This window comes from Camelus dromedarius, chromosome 2, assembly GCF_036321535.1.
Source record: "Camelus dromedarius isolate mCamDro1 chromosome 2, mCamDro1.pat, whole genome shotgun sequence".
NCBI classification, from domain to species: Eukaryota; Metazoa; Chordata; class Mammalia; order Artiodactyla; family Camelidae; genus Camelus; species Camelus dromedarius.
In genome coordinates this window covers 58,986,395-59,005,321 of record NC_087437.1, presented here as the reverse complement: position 1 = coordinate 59,005,321, position 18,927 = coordinate 58,986,395, and positions in this window count along the sequence as shown.

Below are 18,927 nucleotides of genomic sequence, written 5' to 3'. Positions count from 1 at the left end.
TCATAAGAACTCAAGCTTTTGACTGCTGCCCCGGTTTGCTTAGAAATGACTTCATGTTAAGATTTCTTTTTTTTTTTTGGAATGGCTTTTTCTCTCTTTGGAATGGCTTTCTCTGAGGGACATACCAAATTTTGTGCAGTTTTCAATGATCATTCCTATGAAATAATACTAGTGGCGTGTTTGGCATGTCAGTGTTCAGTAGACATTGGATGAATTAATGAACGAGCGAGCACAATAATGTGAGATGGGCGGGCCCCATGGAGGAAACAGAGGAAATATGGCAGCCATGATACAGCTGGGGTGAGATGGAGCTGGGAGATGCCTTGAAGGTCAGGAGTGGGTGTGAGAGAGACCAAGGGTGAAGGGCAGCTCAGAACGCTGGGCCCCAGGCGGCCCGTATGCAAAATAAGTGGTCCCTAAATGTACCAGATGGATGGCCCTCCACTGGGAAGGGTGTTTCCTCACGAAGTCCTCGTGTCCCCACAGCGCTGCCTAGCTTTCTTCTTCCACTCAGACAACGAATGTTTGTATCTGAGATGATGGCTGTCCCACCCTTTCCAAGCATCATTGTGGGGCTTTCTTCCATTTAGTCCACTAACACTGACTAAATGCTTACTAGGCGCTGTTTTTCGTGGACACAGATGGATACAGCTGGCATGCAGGCAGGGTCTTTGGTTCTAAGTCTCCATAAATGGTTCCGTTCTCTCTGAGCCTCCATTGCCTCAGCCACAGGGTGGGAACAAGCGTCCGGGCTTCCCTGAGTTCCCTCCGGAGCACGTGGATGGCAGCTCCCTGGGAGCTGGAGAGATGACCTAGGAGCTCCTGCAGCACCTTTTCCGGGTCACTGTGGAGGAGTTTTCCTTCTGCTTTCTCTGCAGTCTCCATCCTTCCTCGAGGTACTGTTCTTGCCACACGCCCACCAGACAGGCTCAGCCGGCGGCCCCTCATCCCGCCCCCCAGAGCAGGAGCTGGATTTGTCCCCCGCAGCCCCCTGTGAGGGTGCCTGGGCCTTTCCTGAGACTCTGCTGTCCCCTGGACATCAGTCATGCCCCACTGAGAGGCTGGTGGGTCAATGACAAGGTGGTGGCTGATTCAGCTCAAGGTGTGATTCCTCTTAGGGTCTCTCCAGTGACCAGACAACTTACCAGGAACGAAAGTTTCAGGGCATGGAGGAACGAAGCCATTCTCTTCCTGCTGCTGCCCCTTTGTGACCACAGGCTCTGAAAATAACTGGTATTATCAATGGTAACCACAGTCCTTCAACCTGTTCCAAACATTAGAAGTCATGAAGTGCTTTCCCATCCATGATCTCATTTGAGCCACACAAAAATTCCAGGAAGGAGATATAACTATTCCCATTTTGCAGATGAGGAAACTGAGGTTTCTGAGATTTCAGTTGACCAAGGAACTTGAGCCCCGGTTCTCAGACTCCTACCACTCTCCCATTGAGAAGCTGCCCACCATAATCCTAGTTCTTCCTTTTGGTTCTTAAGTACTGTGATCTATGTTCCTGTGTTTTTCCAAAATGTGATGTGTATATTTAATTATTATCTTGGAGCTCAGGAAAAAGCAGACTCATTTCTGTTCATTCACTCATCTTCCAATCATCAGTCTATTGTTTATTCAGCTTGAATTTCCTGAGAACCTACTATGTGTTATGGTTAATCAGGATCCCTGACTCCAAGTCCAAGGGTGAGGTGTGATTTTTAGATTTTTAAGTAGGTTGCATAGGCCCACAGTAAACAATCCAAGTTGTAAGAGAAAAAAAAAAAAGTAAGGCCCTCCTGTCTTGTTCATGATACTCTGTCTCCCTGGCCCTCTCCCCGGCACAACCACTGTTGCCAGTTTCTTGTGGGTCCTTCAGAGATAGTCCACACATATGCACACTCATGTGTGTGTGTTTCTCCTCTTCCAAAATGTAGCATACCATGGACTGTTTCTATATCTTGTTTCCTTGCTTATAAAACTGTATCAGGGAGATAGCTCCATATCAGAACATGGGGAGCCATGCCAATCTTTCTAAATGGCTGATTAGCAGTTCACATTATTTAACCTACATTTCATTTTTAAAACTATTTGCCTACTGATGGATATTTGGGTGGCTTCCATTATTTTGTCATTCACGCGTTTCCTTAACATTCAAGCCTTAATATGAATCTTGGAGCAATTTTGGAGTTCAGTGGGAACAAGAGAATTGAGAGATGAGAGTTCTATCCAAAGTCTGTGTTAATTAGCTATTTAACTTTGGACAAGTGCCACTGCCTCCCTGGGCCTCAGTTTTACCATCTATCAAATGGGGACAGTGGGCTCTAGCATCCCTCCCAGCCTGTTTGTCTCCCCAAACCCCAGAAGTAGCAGAATGCCCCACAGAGGGTCAGCCAGGCTGGGGCTGTGGGTGGGATCCGTGGGGCTGAGTGACCTGGTGAGCCTCTCCTGTTGCTGATCTCAGTGATGCAATATTGAACTCAGGCAAGTGTGGCCTTGTTCTCCCTGGGACCCAGTGTGATTCAGGTCCTGTAGCGTGGTTTCTCCACCAGCAAATGAGCGGCGAGACACCTTTCTTGGCAATGGGCTTAACGAGGGCTCCGGGAATGTCTGATTACTCATCTGTTTTGCAACGGCAGCAAACTCCCGGCCAGAAGAGGAGGCAGCTAGCGTGGCTTCCTTCCTGAATTAATGACTTAAGCGTTATGAATGACTAATCAGTTCAGCACGGAGCAGAACTGGGTGGTCGAGTCGGGGCCGAGGGTGGCAGCGAGGCAGGTGGTGCAGATGGTGCCGGGTGTTGAGTGGGCTTTAACCCCCCCCCCCCAGCCCTCCGCTTGAATGCCTCAGGGTCTCCATGCTGTCCTTCCAGGGGGGCAGTATTGGGGCCAGATGTCCCATCCAGACATCAGTCCCCACTGTCTCCTAGAGCCTGTCTGCCTGGGACATCATCGCTGTCAGCCGCCTGCAAACGTCCCCTCCAGCCTCACTTAGGTCCTGCAGAGGGAAATCTGGATGTTCACACAGAAATTCAGGAGTGACATCCAAAGTACACCATCTTATATGGTACACCTACTGTGTACCTCAGAAGGAATTTTGAAATTAATCTGTTACTGGGAGAAGACGTAAAGGGGGTGCAATTGTTCTTTTGGCCACACTTTTGGACAAGAGCCAAGAAAGGAGGACTTCTTTCCTGGCGAGTTTTCTTACCTCACTTAGCTCAGGCAGCTAATTATGGATTTGAGGATTAATGGGGACTGGAGGAAATATTTCTCCTTTAAAGCAAGTCTCTGGCTTCACAGTGCGCGCCCTTCACCCTCTTTCCCCCTTCAAGCTTCTTCTGTCAGGCCGGTCCTGGCCTAGCCCTCTGCTTTCCAGCAGTGATTAGATTATTGCCCTCTGCAGTGGCTGGAGGGCATGCCTGGATGTCGCAGTGCAGCCCAAGGCCCAGGTGAGGCCTCTGCTCCTGGCCTCCCCTGGTCCCGGTCCCAGCAGTTCTGTGCAGGCTCCTTCCATCAGGGCACAGGTCCTGTGAGGTCTTCCCCCTCTTCTCCCAGGCCAGGTGGAGCTCTCCCCATTAGCCCTTCCTGGACTCCTTGGACAAGAGGTCCTTTCCTGCTGGCTCCTTCCCTTTGGCTTCATTTTGAAACTGTCCTCCTGACTGACACACAAAGGTGTGGGCCTCAGCCTGTGCCATTCTGGGCTCAGGCCACAGGAAGTCTCTGAGCATCCTGTGTGTGTATGGGGAGGTGGGGGTCACCTGTCTCCAGCATCATGTGCTGGGTCCTGTCTCCCAGCCCTTCCACAGTTAACCAACTCATGGGGGTTTTCTAAATTTCCCGTTCTTCCCTCCATATTGCCTTTCCAGGCCTTTGTGGGCCAACATGCTTTCTTGAAGTTGAAAGGAATCACCATGGAACTCAGGGTCCTGCTCAGCATAGATGTTCAATTGTTGAGCGGATGGTTCTTATCCTGGGCAATGCCACATTCCCTTTACCCTCAAAACTTTAAAATTGACTTTTGTTACATCTCCCTGGACCAGCTGCTCAGTCCTCAACCACTTTCTTGGGTACAACTTCACCTTCTTTGGGACAATGGCAGTAAAGCCCACCATGTCAGAAGGGCCTGGTTGCTTATAATTTCATCAGCTTCTTAACCTGGCAGAGAGGAGTTGGCCTTTGTGGAAATCATCTTCAACTAAAATCTCTAATAAATTTAGGATGAGTCACCCCACTCGGCCTTTTTCCGGGAATCCCCCTGAAGAATTCAATTTATATGCTCACAGTAGGCCAGGCCCAAATATGAGGTAAGATTTATCTTTTCTCTCTCCAGTTCAGAGCCTTTTCATATCTGAATAGCCCAAGTCCCAGTGTAAAATGTTCCAGGGAGTGCTCCCTGTCGCTCCCTGCTCTGCCAGTGCCTCTGGGTCTGGGCCTTGGGTTTCACCCCTTCCTCTAGTGCTGGTCCTGCCTGTCCCCTAGGCCTAGGGGAGCTCAGCCCCTGCTCCTCGGAGAAGAGATGATGCCTAAGGATGAAATATACACCAACGTGTATTTCCTGAGACTAGAGACTATGTACTGCCTACTTTAAGATTAAAGAGACATTTGACTAAGGAGATATATATTTTTTTCCTTTCTGTTCTCCACCCCACCCCCTTCTTTCTTGTACTTTTTACACCAAGACACTGAAATCACAAGGTATGGGTGGTATTTTTCTCTTTAGAAATCCTTTTTAAGGCAGTTATGTCAAGAATGTTTTCATACTTTGGGTTGGATGGGGGGGAGGGGAGGCTTAATCCCCCCAGATGGGTATTTCTCTGAAAACAGACATGCAAATGTTGGGCTTGTCAAACCCTAAAATGTGTTCTTTCTTCTTGAGAATTATGGCATACTGCCTGCTGAGCCTGGGAGACCTGAGTGAAGGAGGGAGCCCTAGTGGTGCAGAAAGCAAGAGTGTGGGAAAGGGCGGGCAGCGGAGGCACGCGCCAGATAAGCAGGGCGCCCAGCGCCCTGTGCATCACGCCCCAACACTCCCCAGACCCTCGGGCTGCGTGAGGTTTGAGCTCGCCTTCCAGGAACTGGAGACCCGATTCGGGAAAAGCCTGATGCGCCTCGCTCTCGCGCACGCGCACCAACCGTTCACTATTGCTCTGCGGGTGGGAGGCTGGCCCGAGTCACCCCGGTGCTCTCCGGCCAGCTGACTGCAGCTCACACCTGCCAACCTGAGTGTAACAGTAGAGACTTAGGGAGAGATTGTCATGCCTAGGGTAGCCACCAGAGGCTTCAGGTGAGGAATCTTTCTAGATTCTCCTCCACTGAGAGACCTTGGGCTGGGAGGGGGACAGATTAGCAAATGCTTCCTGCTGGGCTTCTAAGTCATTGCAAAGAACCTCTAGAGGACTTGCTGCCACTAGATGATGATTTCACAGCTCCATGGGGAGAGAGACAAGAAAACATGCATGCTAAAGCAGGGCAGCCCTGGCTGAATGCAAAAAGAGAGATGCACCCACCTCACTCCACCCCCCCCCCACAAATACGGTTAAAACATTTATACCAGGTGAGAAAATGGCTTTAAAATATTTTACTGCATCTGTAGCTGTAAAGAAGAGCCGTTCTAATATTTTAGGTTTTGGTTTCTCACGCCCCAAGCCTTTGCCTAATGAAAGTAGGGAAACTGGGCATGAGGTGGCCTCCTCTTCATGGCAGGGGGTGGGGGGGTGGGGGGGCGGTGCTTGGGTTGGGCACAGGTCTCACTGAGGCTGCGGGAAGATGCCTAGAGTTGGCTGCTATCTGACCTATCTTTCTGGATTATTGTTTTGAGAATCAAATTAGGTCGTGGTTACGATTATATTTTCTATTGCATAAATAAGCAAGTAACTAAAGAGTAGTATCATTTCCTTGAGAGCTACAGCCCTGAAAGCCCTAGTGATGTCTTCAATTTGTTGAGCATCTACTATGTTCCAGGCAGTGTCTATATATGTTATAGCCAACTAGAATGGAAGCTGGATGGGGATGAGGACTTGGCCTTGTTCCCTTGTAGTCCCAGGGCCTACAAGAGTGGTGGTCACATAGTAATTCTTCAACAGATATTTCTTGGAGGTTGAAAAGGAATTTCTAATCCCTAGCATATTGGCCCTGCTCTGCACACAAGGATGTGGAGCCTTGGAAAGATTGGGTAGCCTGCTCGAGGTCACACTGCTAGCTAATTACTGATTTGGGACTGGAGCTCAGTTCTTCTGTCCTTTCCCTGAAGCCCAGGCCTGCCTGGGACCCTCGGACCGTCTGTCTTCCGACTTTATTGGGCTCAGCTGTCCTTGGCAAAGCAGGCTCCTGTGCTAGGAAGATGTGAGATCCTAAGGACAGCTTCAGGGATAGGCAGGCTCCCCTCCTGGTTCCAAGGACCGGGCAGAGAGTCTCCCAAATTAACTTCATAAATGCCTTGAGCTCTTCCTTTGAGAAAGAAAGGAACCTGCCTCAGGTGGTTTAACCTGTGCCTTGGACTCCAGGGACAGATATGGTAGAAGCAGACAGAGTCCTCCAAGGCTCTTCAGAGAACTCCTCCTTGCGCCCCTCCTACTGCAGCCATGGTAGAGCGACCAGGTGTGCAAAGGCTTTGAGCATCTGCATGGAGGTGCTCCAGCTGCAAATCATCCTGGGCCATCCCATGTACCTCTCACTTCCTGTCCAGGGACATTCTACTGTGTGGTACTGTCACTAACCGATGTGTATCCTGGAACAGCCTGGGACCACCCTTCTCCAATGAAGCACAGGAATCTGCAGGTAAATGCTTCCCTTTGGACTCTTAGGTGAGCCATTCTGAGATGCTTTTCACAGAGGTCTTTAGGAGTTTGCAAGGAATTAAGCATTTAGTTCCCAGGTACAAGCTTCCTCAGTCATGCATCCTTGTACTGGCTCTCCCCCCTTCCCTGGACCTCCCTTCTGCCCCCAGGAGGGATCGTTACCCAAATGAACACCTGTATGGGAACCTTTGTTTCCAGCCCTGCTTTCGGAGGAAACTGCTAAGACAACATGCCTGAACAGACAGGTGCTCCTCTCACATTTGCTCAAGAGTGTAGCCCTGCCCAGTCTCCCAGAGCTTTGGGGAGCTGGTGTCGGCAAGCAGTAGCGAGTGGCAGCAACTCCTTGGACTTGCAGAGCACTGCACAGCTGTGGACGAGCCTGTCCTGGGGTCTTGGCTGAGGATGCTTCCTGGTCTAGTTAGAGCCAGATGAAGTCTGGGGACATCAAGGGCCCTGCTCATTTAGTTACCCAAGTCCCCTGACTCTGGTGGGCCTCCCTCAGAGCCTACCCCTGTCCCTATCATTCAGAACAGATGGTGTTCTGATGAACTTAATTACATCATTAGCAACTGGGCTACAAAAATGGGTGATTTGAGAGCGGCTGGGAAGCTGGGAGCCTCCTGGCCCCATGGCTGGGCAGCTGTTCCCAGGGCTGGCTGAGCATGCCTTTGCAGCGGGCTTCCTCCCACCCCCCACCCCAGGCTGCCCCTGTCAGGCCGATAGGCTAAGCTGCCCTCTCTGATCCCGAGGCTTTCCCACCAGCCATGCCCAGAACAGATGGAAACAGATCTCTTGGGTATCTCCAGCTGATGCAGATTTCACAGCGGGCGGAAGAAAGTGAGGGGGAGCAGATAAGCCACCCCTTCCCACGGCCACTTGGGAGGCCACACTGGTTGTTCAGCTGTCCACCCTCACTCCTTGTGAAAGGGGTGGGGCTTGAAATGGGGGATCTATTTCAGTGGAGGTGAGCCTCAATGCTCAGAATACAAAATACCCTAGTTCCTTATAGTTTTAAACCTGAGCTCCAAGGAGCCGTGGGGGCAGGGAACCCCTTAACCTTCACTGCTTCAGCCAGAGCAGAGTTTCTTTCCAGCCGCAGTATAGCGCATGGCTGCATAAAAGCCGCTAGACTAGTCCCTAGCCCCCAAAGGCCCCCTCCCCCCACTTCCTGTCTTGTGGCCGCTGCTTTTTATTATCATCCCAATGTCCTTTCTGCACAGGCACATCCACTTTATTCCTCTAGGCCTAGCTCAGATGCCACTTTGCCCAGGAAGCCACCCCCTTCTGTCTCCTCCTGCCCCCAGTTTTAACAGTAATCCATCCCTATTTCCTCTGAAGTCTCTGGGGACTCTGTCTACATCACTCAGATTACACCAGTCACTTTATGCCTGCGATCATAATTACTACTGTGTTTAGTTCACTTCTCCCACTTTCTTGGCTCTATAGTCTCCACGAGAGGTGCTTGGTAAAATGTCATTTTCAGTTTGGTTGTGTTTTTTGTTGTTGTTTTTGTGTGTATTGGGGGGGGATTATTAGGTTTTTTAATGTATTTTTAAATGTTTTAGTGGCGGTACTGGGGATGCAACCCAGGACCTTTTGCATGCTAAGCACGCACTCTACCTCTGAGCTATACCCTCCCCCTGATTGGTTGTGTTTTTATTTTTAATGAGTGCATGTGAAAAAGCTGATGTCAAAAGCTGCTTTTCTCAAAGACCCTGTCTTAAGTCTGATCTGGCTGCTATAACAAAATACCGTAGACCTGGTGGCTTAAACGATAAACACTTATTTCTCATAATTCTGGAGACTGAGAAGTTCAAGATTAGAGTGCCCGCTGACTTGTCTCTGGCAAGAACCCTCTTCCTGGTTTCCAGGCTGCCGCCTTCTTGCTGTGCCCTCACATGCTGGAGAAAGGAGGGCTTTGGCTTCTCCATCTTATAGGACACTGATCCGAAGGCCCCACTTCCACGCACTGTCCTAACTGGAGATGACAGCTTCAGTGTAGGGAATTCTGAGGGACACAGACATTTTGTCCACAGTCTAGCTTGCAGACAACCTCTGAACTGAACATTGGGAATTCTGTTCAAAACAACCCTCTTTTGAGTATTTGCTGTGATAGGCATTGGGCCGGGAGTTGGAGGGAGGAATTTAATGATGGGTGAGACCCAGTTGCTGCTCTCTGGAAGCTCACAGACCAGTGGAGGTGCCGATGCACATTCAGACAACCACGCATCATCGTCAATGCTAGGATGGCTGGGGGTAGGGGGTAGGGATGGAGGTCAATGCGTGCCAGGGGCCACGGGAGGGAGAAGGGATATCCTACTGGGGGCTGTCTTTGGGTGGGCTCCATGACCACTAAAGCCCTAATGGATTTTTTTTTTTTTTTTTTTTTTTTTGGTTTGGGGAGGTAACTAGGTTTATTTATTTATTTAAATAGAGGTACCGGGGTTGAACCCAGGACCTCATGCATGCTAGGCACGTACTCTACCACCGAGCTATACCTTCCCTCTTAGTGGATTTTGAAAATACAGTCCCTAGTAGATGCCAAGTGAGAGTTAAGAAGCCTCTTCCTCCTTTCTGTTGGTTTGTTTATTGTCTTATTCAGGTTTTTTAAGGCTTTACAAGTCCCCAAATACTTGACATTTTGTAATATTTTGAGTGATGGAGATGGGCATAGACTGCACTGTCCAACAGGGTAGCTACCAGACACAGACGGCTATTTAAATTTGTTTAAGTTAACTAAATGCAATACAATGTAAAACTCAGTTTCTCAGTTATGTTATCTACATTTCAAGTGCCCGGTAGCCACGTGTGGCTAGTTGCTACCATATTGGACCGCACAGAATACAGCCGTTCTATCATCACTGAATGTTCTATGGATAGCCCTGGTACAGAAAGTGGCTTTTCAGCCACTAGCTTTTACTGTTCTATTTTTAAAGGGTTAGCTACTTTTTGTCTTCTCCTTCTGCCTTTCTTCTTAAGTGATCTCTCCCTTCCATCTCTTCCCATAATATTTTGAGGACTCAAGTTGTTATTGTTGACATTGATACCCTGTAAGTCTACATCTCACTTCCACTGTATTCATTCCACTGGACCAAATAGCTTTGCTTTTCTGTGCCTTGTTTTCCCTGGGCTGCTAATACTGTCCCTGTTGCCCCTCAAGCAGCTGTGAGAACAAATGCAGAAGGCTTTAAGCCTGCCAGAAGGAGTAGCCAAGAGGCCAAAGTACTAAGGATCTTTTTGTACCTGGGGAGAAGCTGCCCTTCCTTAGGATGGAGCACACTGACCTGGGACCCCCCTCGGTGGGGGTCAGGGGGCACTGCAAAGGGAGCCAGTTTGTCTGGGAGCCAGCTTTTCTTAAGTTGAGCTGGAATGCCTTAGAGCACAGCACCTAGCTGACAGACGGAGGGGACATCATGACAAGCTTCATCTGGGTTATAAACTTACTGCTACGGCAATGCGTAATTTATATTGTACTTTTCCTCCAGACAAGTGAATTCCCTCTTACATTTATTGTTATGTTTATGCTTTTGATATCCCAAGAGCGAAAGGGGGCATCTTTGATGTGACAGCCAATGTAACTTGCTGAGTGTTCTGTCGTCTGCTGGGAGCCCGTGTGTAGGTAACACTCCTGCCACAGCATGCAAAGAATGTCACTCATTCTGGGGTAACAGTGACAGGATTTTCAGGGCAGTCACTACATGCACAAGCCGCTATGCCAAGGGACAGAGTTGGCTGACCAAAGAGGAAGACCTCAGTGGGCGACATCATATAGTCATTCCTTCCCTTGAACTTAACTGGTTGTGTGCCCTGTCACTGGGCTAGCGGTGGGCAGAGAGAGATGATAGAACCAGATTGTTGTCCTCCAGAGGAAAACTAGTTACCTCCAATTTAGTAAAGTGACGAGTCTTGCTGAAATAAAAACCAGTTTTATGTGGATGTGATTGACTCAGGCTCCTGGCACTACTAGCATCTTTCTCCCCTTCCCGCTGTATCTTTAAATTTAGATATTGGCTTAATAAGTATCCACCGAACGCCTCCTGCATGCTGGGCCCTGGGCTTGGAGCTGAGGAGGATGCGGAGATCATCAGTGAGGGCCGTGGGTCCGGGAGCTCACAGGCCACGGTGGAGATGCCACTTGCATCAATATACAAAGCAGACTGTGATCAGCCGTCTAAGTGGGGCCCCACAGACAAGCCACTGGGCAAGAACACAGACTCACCGAAGAGCCGTCAGATCTGGCAAAGTAACTCTCCGGTGGGTTTGTACGACTTTCTCCAGTGTCCTCACTTGGGGCTCCCTATGGGTTTCAGCAGCCTGGGTAGCTGGAGATTGACAGGCACAGGTAGGATGGCTCTCTCCCGCTCTCCCAGTATTCTGAGATTCCCTGTTTCCTTGGCAGGATCAGGGGATAGAAACCATTCATGACCTCAGTGAATGTCCGCCCTGGAAAAGGGTCCAAAGAGGCTTTAGTCCAATTTCCCTCATTTGGACAAACTGAGGCCCAAAGAAGGAACCTGCTCTCATTGGGAACCCATGAAGCAGAGCGGTGGTGCGGCCTGTCTCGGAGCCCTCGGGGTTGGCATTATTCCTCTGAAGGTATCTGAAGAAGAACAGAGCAAGGGGGTCCCCTGCTGCCTACAGCACAGAGATATCTGTCACGGGAACGAAGGGAAAACCCACAGTGAACAAGCTGTCTCTTCTTGTCTGCGCCATTTTCCCACGTCGGGAGCAGACCATGCTGAGAAATTTAGGTTTCTCCTTTCATGTTGCCTTTCACTGCACACTGGACAGAAGGCCTTTCTTTCCCCTCTTTCTTTGGCAGGATCCTGATGAAGCCTGTAGAAAAAGAATCTTTTAAGAACATATATATCTATCTATCGAGATACATTCAGGCCCTGACAGTGACACGAAACTGTAGTGCCTCTTAATTACCCAGGAAGTGACAAGGTCAAGAGGTGTCTGCAAGCTGCCTTGTGGTTCTGGGCATTGATTTCTCAGCATTGTCGCCGCTTCACAAGCTAAAGTGGGGGCCACGGCGCCTGGGCTTTGTCCACTGTTTGGATTTTCTTTCTTCCTCCCTCACTCTTTTTTTTTTTTTTTTTTTTATTTGAAAAGAAACTTCTGGCATTTTGAGTATTGGTGGAAATGTATAAAAGCAGGATGCATTTCAGGTTGGCTGACCAGTCATGACTGCTGCCTGGGCGCTGGAGGGGGGAGTCACCCCTCCACCCCAGGCCTCATTCTCTGGCTGCTCTCTCCCACTCTCTCCCTTTTACTTTTGGGCTTTCCAGGAGAAAATGTCAGAGAAGATTTTTACTGTCCATAAACAGCCACTGGCTTTATTTATGGTCTTAAGTTACGTCCTTAGTTCTTGATGCAGAGTTTTGAGGCAGATAGTGGTCATTTTTAAAGGAGGGAGCCAAGGTTTACCAGCATGCTCATTGAGAAATTAAGTTAGAATGAAAAAACAGAACTGCAGGAGCTGGAAGCTTCAGGTCCAAGTTGTAGAATTTCCTGTGAAGTGTTGTTGAGTTGTATTTTGGGGCACAGTAGCCAGAGCCTTCTCTAGAGAAGTCAGAGAAATTAGTGCCCAGAGGCTTGCCTGAGTATTTCGTTCTTCATTAATTACTTCGAAGTACTTCGTTCTTCACTTTTATGGGAAGTGATTACATCGCCAGAGCAGAGGAATGGTAAATTCTTGGTCTGATAATCCAGGAGTTCTTCAAAACGCTGCCAAGTCCTAGTGGATGTTAGAAATTCCACGGAGAAGAAAAGTCAGAACCAACAGCATGCAGGTCTCCAGTTTTTCCTTTTTCATGTCCAAGAGGACCTCTCTGTGCAAACACAACTCTGAATTTTCTAGAACTCTCAGGAAGGAGTCAGAGGCATAGCATTTTCCTCTTCACTGTACAAAGGACACCTTGGAAACTTAAGGTCCCAAATCTACTGGTGTTAAATATAGAATCTATAATAAGAGAAAGCGTGCCTCTCTTCACGGAAGTCTTAGTTTTCCTCCCAAACCTTCCTGCTTTTCAGCAAGGTTTGAAACATCCCTAAAAATGTTTTAAAGGATAAAGGACAGAGTGAGGAGTTAGGGTTGGGAGTCCAGGCAAAGTCTTAGCCTCTCTTTCCCTCTCTAGACTGTGGTTTCCTCTTCAGAAAAATAAGCAGTTGGTCTGGTTGACCTGCCATTCAGCTGGGACCCAAAGAACAGAAACAAGAAATCTGACATCTACTTCTGAATGCTAGTAAAAACTCATCAGGCTTCAGGTTAGGGACAAATTAAAATTTATCTGTCCCTTTGTCATCTGTAAATATTGACTGCAGAGGACTTGAAATCTAGACTGAATGAAATATTTCCAATGCCTCTCCCCAAGATCAGACATAGATTGTGGATAGATAGATGAGACATAGACATTGTTGAATAAATGTTGACTAAGTAAACACATTCACATAATGCAGACACCCAGGTATGAGGATGTCGTGTAACTCTAGGAAATGCTGCCAGCCTGTTATCTGTCTGCTCAACAATTCATAGACCTTCCACCCTTGCTTCCATCTGGGCATCCACCCACCTATCCACCGGTCAGCTTACCAGTCTGCCAGTCTGGCCATCTCATTCATTCACACTCTACATGGGAGACAGGTAAGTGTCATAACAAAGAGGTTTAGAAAAGTGCTGGGGGGCTCAGATAAAGGGAAGGATCCTTTCTACTGGAGACTTTAGAGAAGGCTTCGTGGAAGAGCTGGCATTTGAACTGAATTTTGAAGGATGTGGAGTGTGTGAGGAAGAAGGGGTATGGGGAAGATGGTAATGAGCGAAGACACAGAGATAGGAAAGTCCTGTGTTTGGGGCACATTGAGTAGTCAAGAAAGAAGGTCAAATAAGAAAGGAGACTAAAGAAACATTAACTTTGGGGACCAAAGCAATCAAGGAGAGTACCCAGCCGTTTCGGTGGACAGTGGAACCGGCCATTTTTACAGTAGAGAGAGTGCCCGTGAGAAGGAAGTGGAGGAGGTGGGAGGGGTGGGGAGCCAGAAGACAAGGACTAGCACGTTTTGTTATGGCAAAGGATGTGCAAATAAAATATGGAAAAGCAGAAGTAAACCCTGCATGCGTATTATATGAAGTTTTACAAGTGCCTTACATTCAGTCTCCAAGAGTTCTCGGAGTAACTTTTCATAAAACTTTGAAAAGTCAAGGAGACTGGGTTCGTAAGAGACTCATGAAGGAGTGGGAGGTAGGCGGGTGTGAAAGGAATTTCACTGTTTTTGTGTGTGAGACCAGAGCTCTTCCACCTTCTTGCACCTGGCCCTCTCATGCTATTTTTCTGGCATTGCTGACGTGGAAGCTTGAGTGGGTGGAGCCCGCTGCTGTGCCCTGAGCCAGATGGTTTTTCAGCCTGGGAAGCACCGTCTGGACTGCAGGCTGGAGGACCTGGGTTGGAATCCTGTCTTTGCACCTCATGCATGACCCGGAGTTGCACAAACTCTTTAAAATGGTATTATTGAAATGTTTATAGTAAGGATTAATTACAGTGACCTCTGGAAAGAGAAACCAGCTCCATACATTAAGCCCCTCAAATATGCTGGCTCTTTCACAAGTTATCTCATTTTATCCCTAAGATAGCTTCCTGAGGTAGGAATTATTCCCCTTCTTTGGCAAATAGGATAATTGAGACCAGAGAGTCTGAGTAACATTCCCATGATCACACAGCTAGTTAAGTGGTGGCAGAACTAGGTTCCAAACTCAACACACTGGATGACAAGTTAGTCACCACTTTACGATGTTGGGGCTTCAGTTACTGTAGAACTCTTGAGACAGGGATTCCTGAGGGCTCTGAGCTATTACGTAATTAGTATGCATCTCTGTAATTGTATTTAAGTAGAAGAGGAGTGGAAGGTTGGGGGAGGGAGGGAACGCTAGAGGAAAATATGAGAGTGCTGAGAATGAAGAGGCACAGTAACTTCGCAAGTTCCTTAAACGAATTCCTCAAAAATGGGGGCAGGGGAGGAGTGGGGAAAGATAGGGCGCGCCGTTGGGGTGACTAGACCAGACGGCCTCGGCCCCAGTGTCCAGCCCACGCGCTGCCCTGTGGCGGGGGACCTAGTAACCACAGCGCACAGCAAAGCAAATACTTCTTTGTTAGTTTTGCTAAAAGAAAATAAGAGAAACATCATTTACTCCCTGAGGCGCCTGTGCTGAGCCAGCTGTTTTGCAGCCCCCATGCTGGGCTGCGGTCCTCTGCCCCTTACGGTACCTTGAGTATTCAAGGGAAGGGAAATCCAGGATTTTTAGCAGCAGTATCTTTTTCTTTTTCTTTTTCTTTTTTTTTTTACGTTTTTTATTGATTTATAATCATTTTACAATGTTGTGTCAAATTCCAGTGTAGAGCACAATTTTTCAGTTATACGTGAACATACATATATTCATTGTCACATTTTTTTCTCTGTGAGCTACCAGTATCTTTTTCTTATAAAGAGTGAAATGCTCAAATCTGAAGTGTTCTGTTTTGACGAATGCACATCAAGGCCTGGAACATTCCCATCACCCCAGAAAGTCTGCCTGGGGTCCTTCCTTCCTGGTCAATCCCTGTCTACCTCGGCAACCGCGGTCTGATTTCTATCACCCTTGGTTGGTTTTGACTCTTCTAGGGTTTCCTATAAATGCCATGATACCGGGTGTTTGGCTCACGTTTGCCTTCTTTCACATAGATTATTTTGAGATTCACTTGTGTTTTGGCATGTCCTGGTAGATCATTCATTTTTATCAGTAGTAGTATTCCATCATGTGAACACAGTGTAGCTTATTTATCTAGTTTCTTGTGGTGGGCATCTGGGTAGTTTCCAATTTTGGCCTATAATGAGAAAAGCTGCTACAGTCATTCTTATGGGACTTTCTGTAGACGGATGTTTGCATCTCCCTTAGGTAAATGCCTATGAGCAGAATTGCTGGGTCGGGGGGTAGTTGCGGTGGTGGGCTGGGGTGGGTTGGTACTGGCTCCGAGAGGCAATTATACTCATCTACTCCCAGCTTGGCTTCCAGTGATGTCATTGGCAACTTGAAATCAGCCACGGTGAGAGAATTTATACCAGGGAAATTAGCAGATGCTACAAATCAGGCTTGTTTTTCTTCTGGGGAGCCAGTTGTTAAACATTTACCAGTACACCACTGGGTAGATGTGTGTTTAACATTTTAAGAAACAATTAGCTTTTCAAAGTGGCTGAACCATTTAACATTCTTCCCAGAGATGTATGAGAATTCTGATTGCTCCATATCCTGTCCAACATCTGGTGCTGTCAGTTTTTAATTTCAGCCGTTTTGGTGCAGTGGTATCTCATTGTAGTCAGAATTTGCATTTTTCTGGTGACTGATGATGTTGAGGGCTTTCCCATGTGCTTATTGTGGCCATTTGTATGTCTTCATTTGTAAAGTGTCTGTTTAGCCTTTGGTCATTTAAAAAAAACTGGATTATTTGTCTTCTTATTATTGAGTGGTGGGAATTCTTTCTATATTTTACATATAGGCCCTTTGTCAGATATTTGTTTTATGCATATTTTCTCCTAGTCTATGGTTTGCCTGTTTATTTTCTTGATGGTATTTTTTTTTTGTGAGCAGATATTTGAAATTTTGATGACATACAATTTATCAAATTTTAACGTACAGTTTGTATTTTCTGTGTCTGCTCTAAGATATTCTCTTTTGCTCCCTCTGCCTGGAGTGTACTTCCGCATTGCTTCTGTCTGGAGAACCATTCATTTTTCAAGCCCCAACAAAAAGGGCACCTCTTTGGGAAATACTTTCTGGACTTCAACTAGCAGCATCCTCACCCCTGTACCCCCAAGTAGTTTGTACCTCTCTGATCATGCTATGATGCAACTGTCTCTTCATGGGTCTTTCTAGCCTTCCTGACTGGGAGCTCCAATTGGAGTCTGAGGGTCTTCTGGATTGTATTCTCCTTGGTATCTTCTCCTCCTCCTACTCTTCCGCCCTAGTCTCTTTTCTGATCTCCATCAGAAGCCGGTGTTTAGCTTATAGTAGGCTCACAGTGAATGCTAGCTGATTGAGTGAATTAACTCAAATGTACCCAGGACCTCATAAATCTCCATAGTTGACCTCTTGGTCCTTTGATGATGTTGTAAGGTTTGAGACCATATTGCTTGTGAATCCGAGGATGAAGCAGTTTATTTTGCAGAGCAAAAGTGCATTTGAAAAATTCTACCAGTTCTACCAAAGTCAGAGTTATTGAGAATCCTTGGTGAGAATCCATTGAGGAACCAGTGTGATTCTGCTCAGAGAAGGTCAAGGTTGGGCAGCTCTGTGTGCGTGTGTGTGCGCGCGATGGGGGGGGGGTGTGCCTGCATCTGAACTTTGAGAGCAAGTTGACAAAGCACTGGGCTGGTGGTTAGACAAACCTGGGGTTAAGCACATTTATAGCTATGTGACTTAAGGCAAGTGTTTCACTGCTTTTAGTGGGAGTGGATCTTGGCTAGAGATCGGCTGGCCCCCTCACTATAGACTAAAAGGTGGAGGATGGATGTGATGGAGAGCCCTCTGCCCACCCCTCCCCCACCAAAGACAGGCAGTTCCCACCTGAATCTAGAGGCAAGAGTGGTCCCACCCCTAGCAAGTCACTTCTCTCTAAATTGTTTTTTTTTTTCCCCATGGTAAACTGGGGAGGGTAGTAGAGGGACCTTATCCCCCTCTGCCCACCCTTCAGGGGCTTTTCAAGAGTGTATGTAGACAGTGGGAGTCAGGCCTTTGGAAATTGTGCTTAACTGCACAGGCACGTGGTGCCTGCATGCCAGGGGGTGGGGAGGTCCCTTTCTTTCCTTCCTTCGTTCACTCATTCATTTATTCATTCCACTTTTATTCAGCATCCGGGTGAGCCACGCATCGGAATTCAAAACAAAACAAAACCAACCCCAAAGGCCTCTGCAGTGGTGTCCAGCCCTGCAAGGGTTAAGCGGGCGGCGTGGGAGGCGGGAGAGCGCGCGGCGGGTGCCAAAGTCGGAACCTGCTCGGCAGCGGCTCCGGCGCTGCCTTGACTCGCGGCCAGGCCTGGCGCGGGCCGCCGGCTGTGGAATGTGTGAGCGCCATGTGTCACCGCCCCAGACTGTGGGAAAACGCTGCTCCGCTCACCTCCCAGCAGCTGCCCCGCGCCCGCCGGCCAGCCGAGCCGGGAAACGGGAGCCGCCTGCCGCGAGGGCCCCGGGGGCACTTCCGCGCGCCAGCCGCACCCACCGCTCCGCCCGCCCGCCCACTGCAGCCGCAGCGGCAGCCCAGCAGGGCCCTGTCCTTGCCTTTCAGATACTGGCTGTAAGATCTAGTCTCTCTCGGTTTAGTTAGGCTGGCCCTGTTAGACCCAGCAGTCGTCTGAGCGCAGGGCGTGGGGAATGAGGGCCAGGAGGGCTGTGGTTTGAGACACCACTGGGGGTGTCCATTGAGCACCTTCTCGGTGCCCCACTAGGCACCCTGGGGTCATGCTCAGTGATCAGAACTCTGAGTTGGAGGCCCTGCTGTACCTGGGTCCCCCAAATCAGAAACAGCTTCCTTCAGGGCCAGAGGCTCTGAGCCACTCTGCGGGATCATGCCTCCTCTCTCCGTGCACCCACGACTCCAGCGCAGCGCCTGGTGTAAATGGGAACCACGCGGTACTCAGAAATCCCCCAGGCCAAGGCTGTCTAAGTCCAGCCACGCTGGGAAACTTAGACAAGTTCACCCTGCTGGGTGGCAACAAAACTACTTATAGAATCCAAGACTGGGGCCCCTTCTGCCACACCCCCAAAACTCCCTTCCTAGGCATCATGCCCTTCTCAGCAGCCAAGTGCCCTAATTGAGTTCCCTGCCTTAGAGAAGTTGGGAGTGGAGCACTCACATGTGGAGGGTGGGGGTAAACCGTGTGTGCTGGGACCCCAGCAGCTTTGCCCAAAGTCATCCTTACGCTGCTAGAGGTCCTACTCCTGTCACCTCACCATGTCTTCCTAGGGGTGCACTGCCTACAAGCCTTGGGCCCTGGTTAGTGAAACCTCCCCTGCATCCCAGTGCTACATCAGCATCTTTCAATGTCGGTACCCAGCTCCTGCTTGTCCTTCAATGTCTGGGCCCAAGGTCAGGGGACAACTGGTCCCTCTCCTGAACT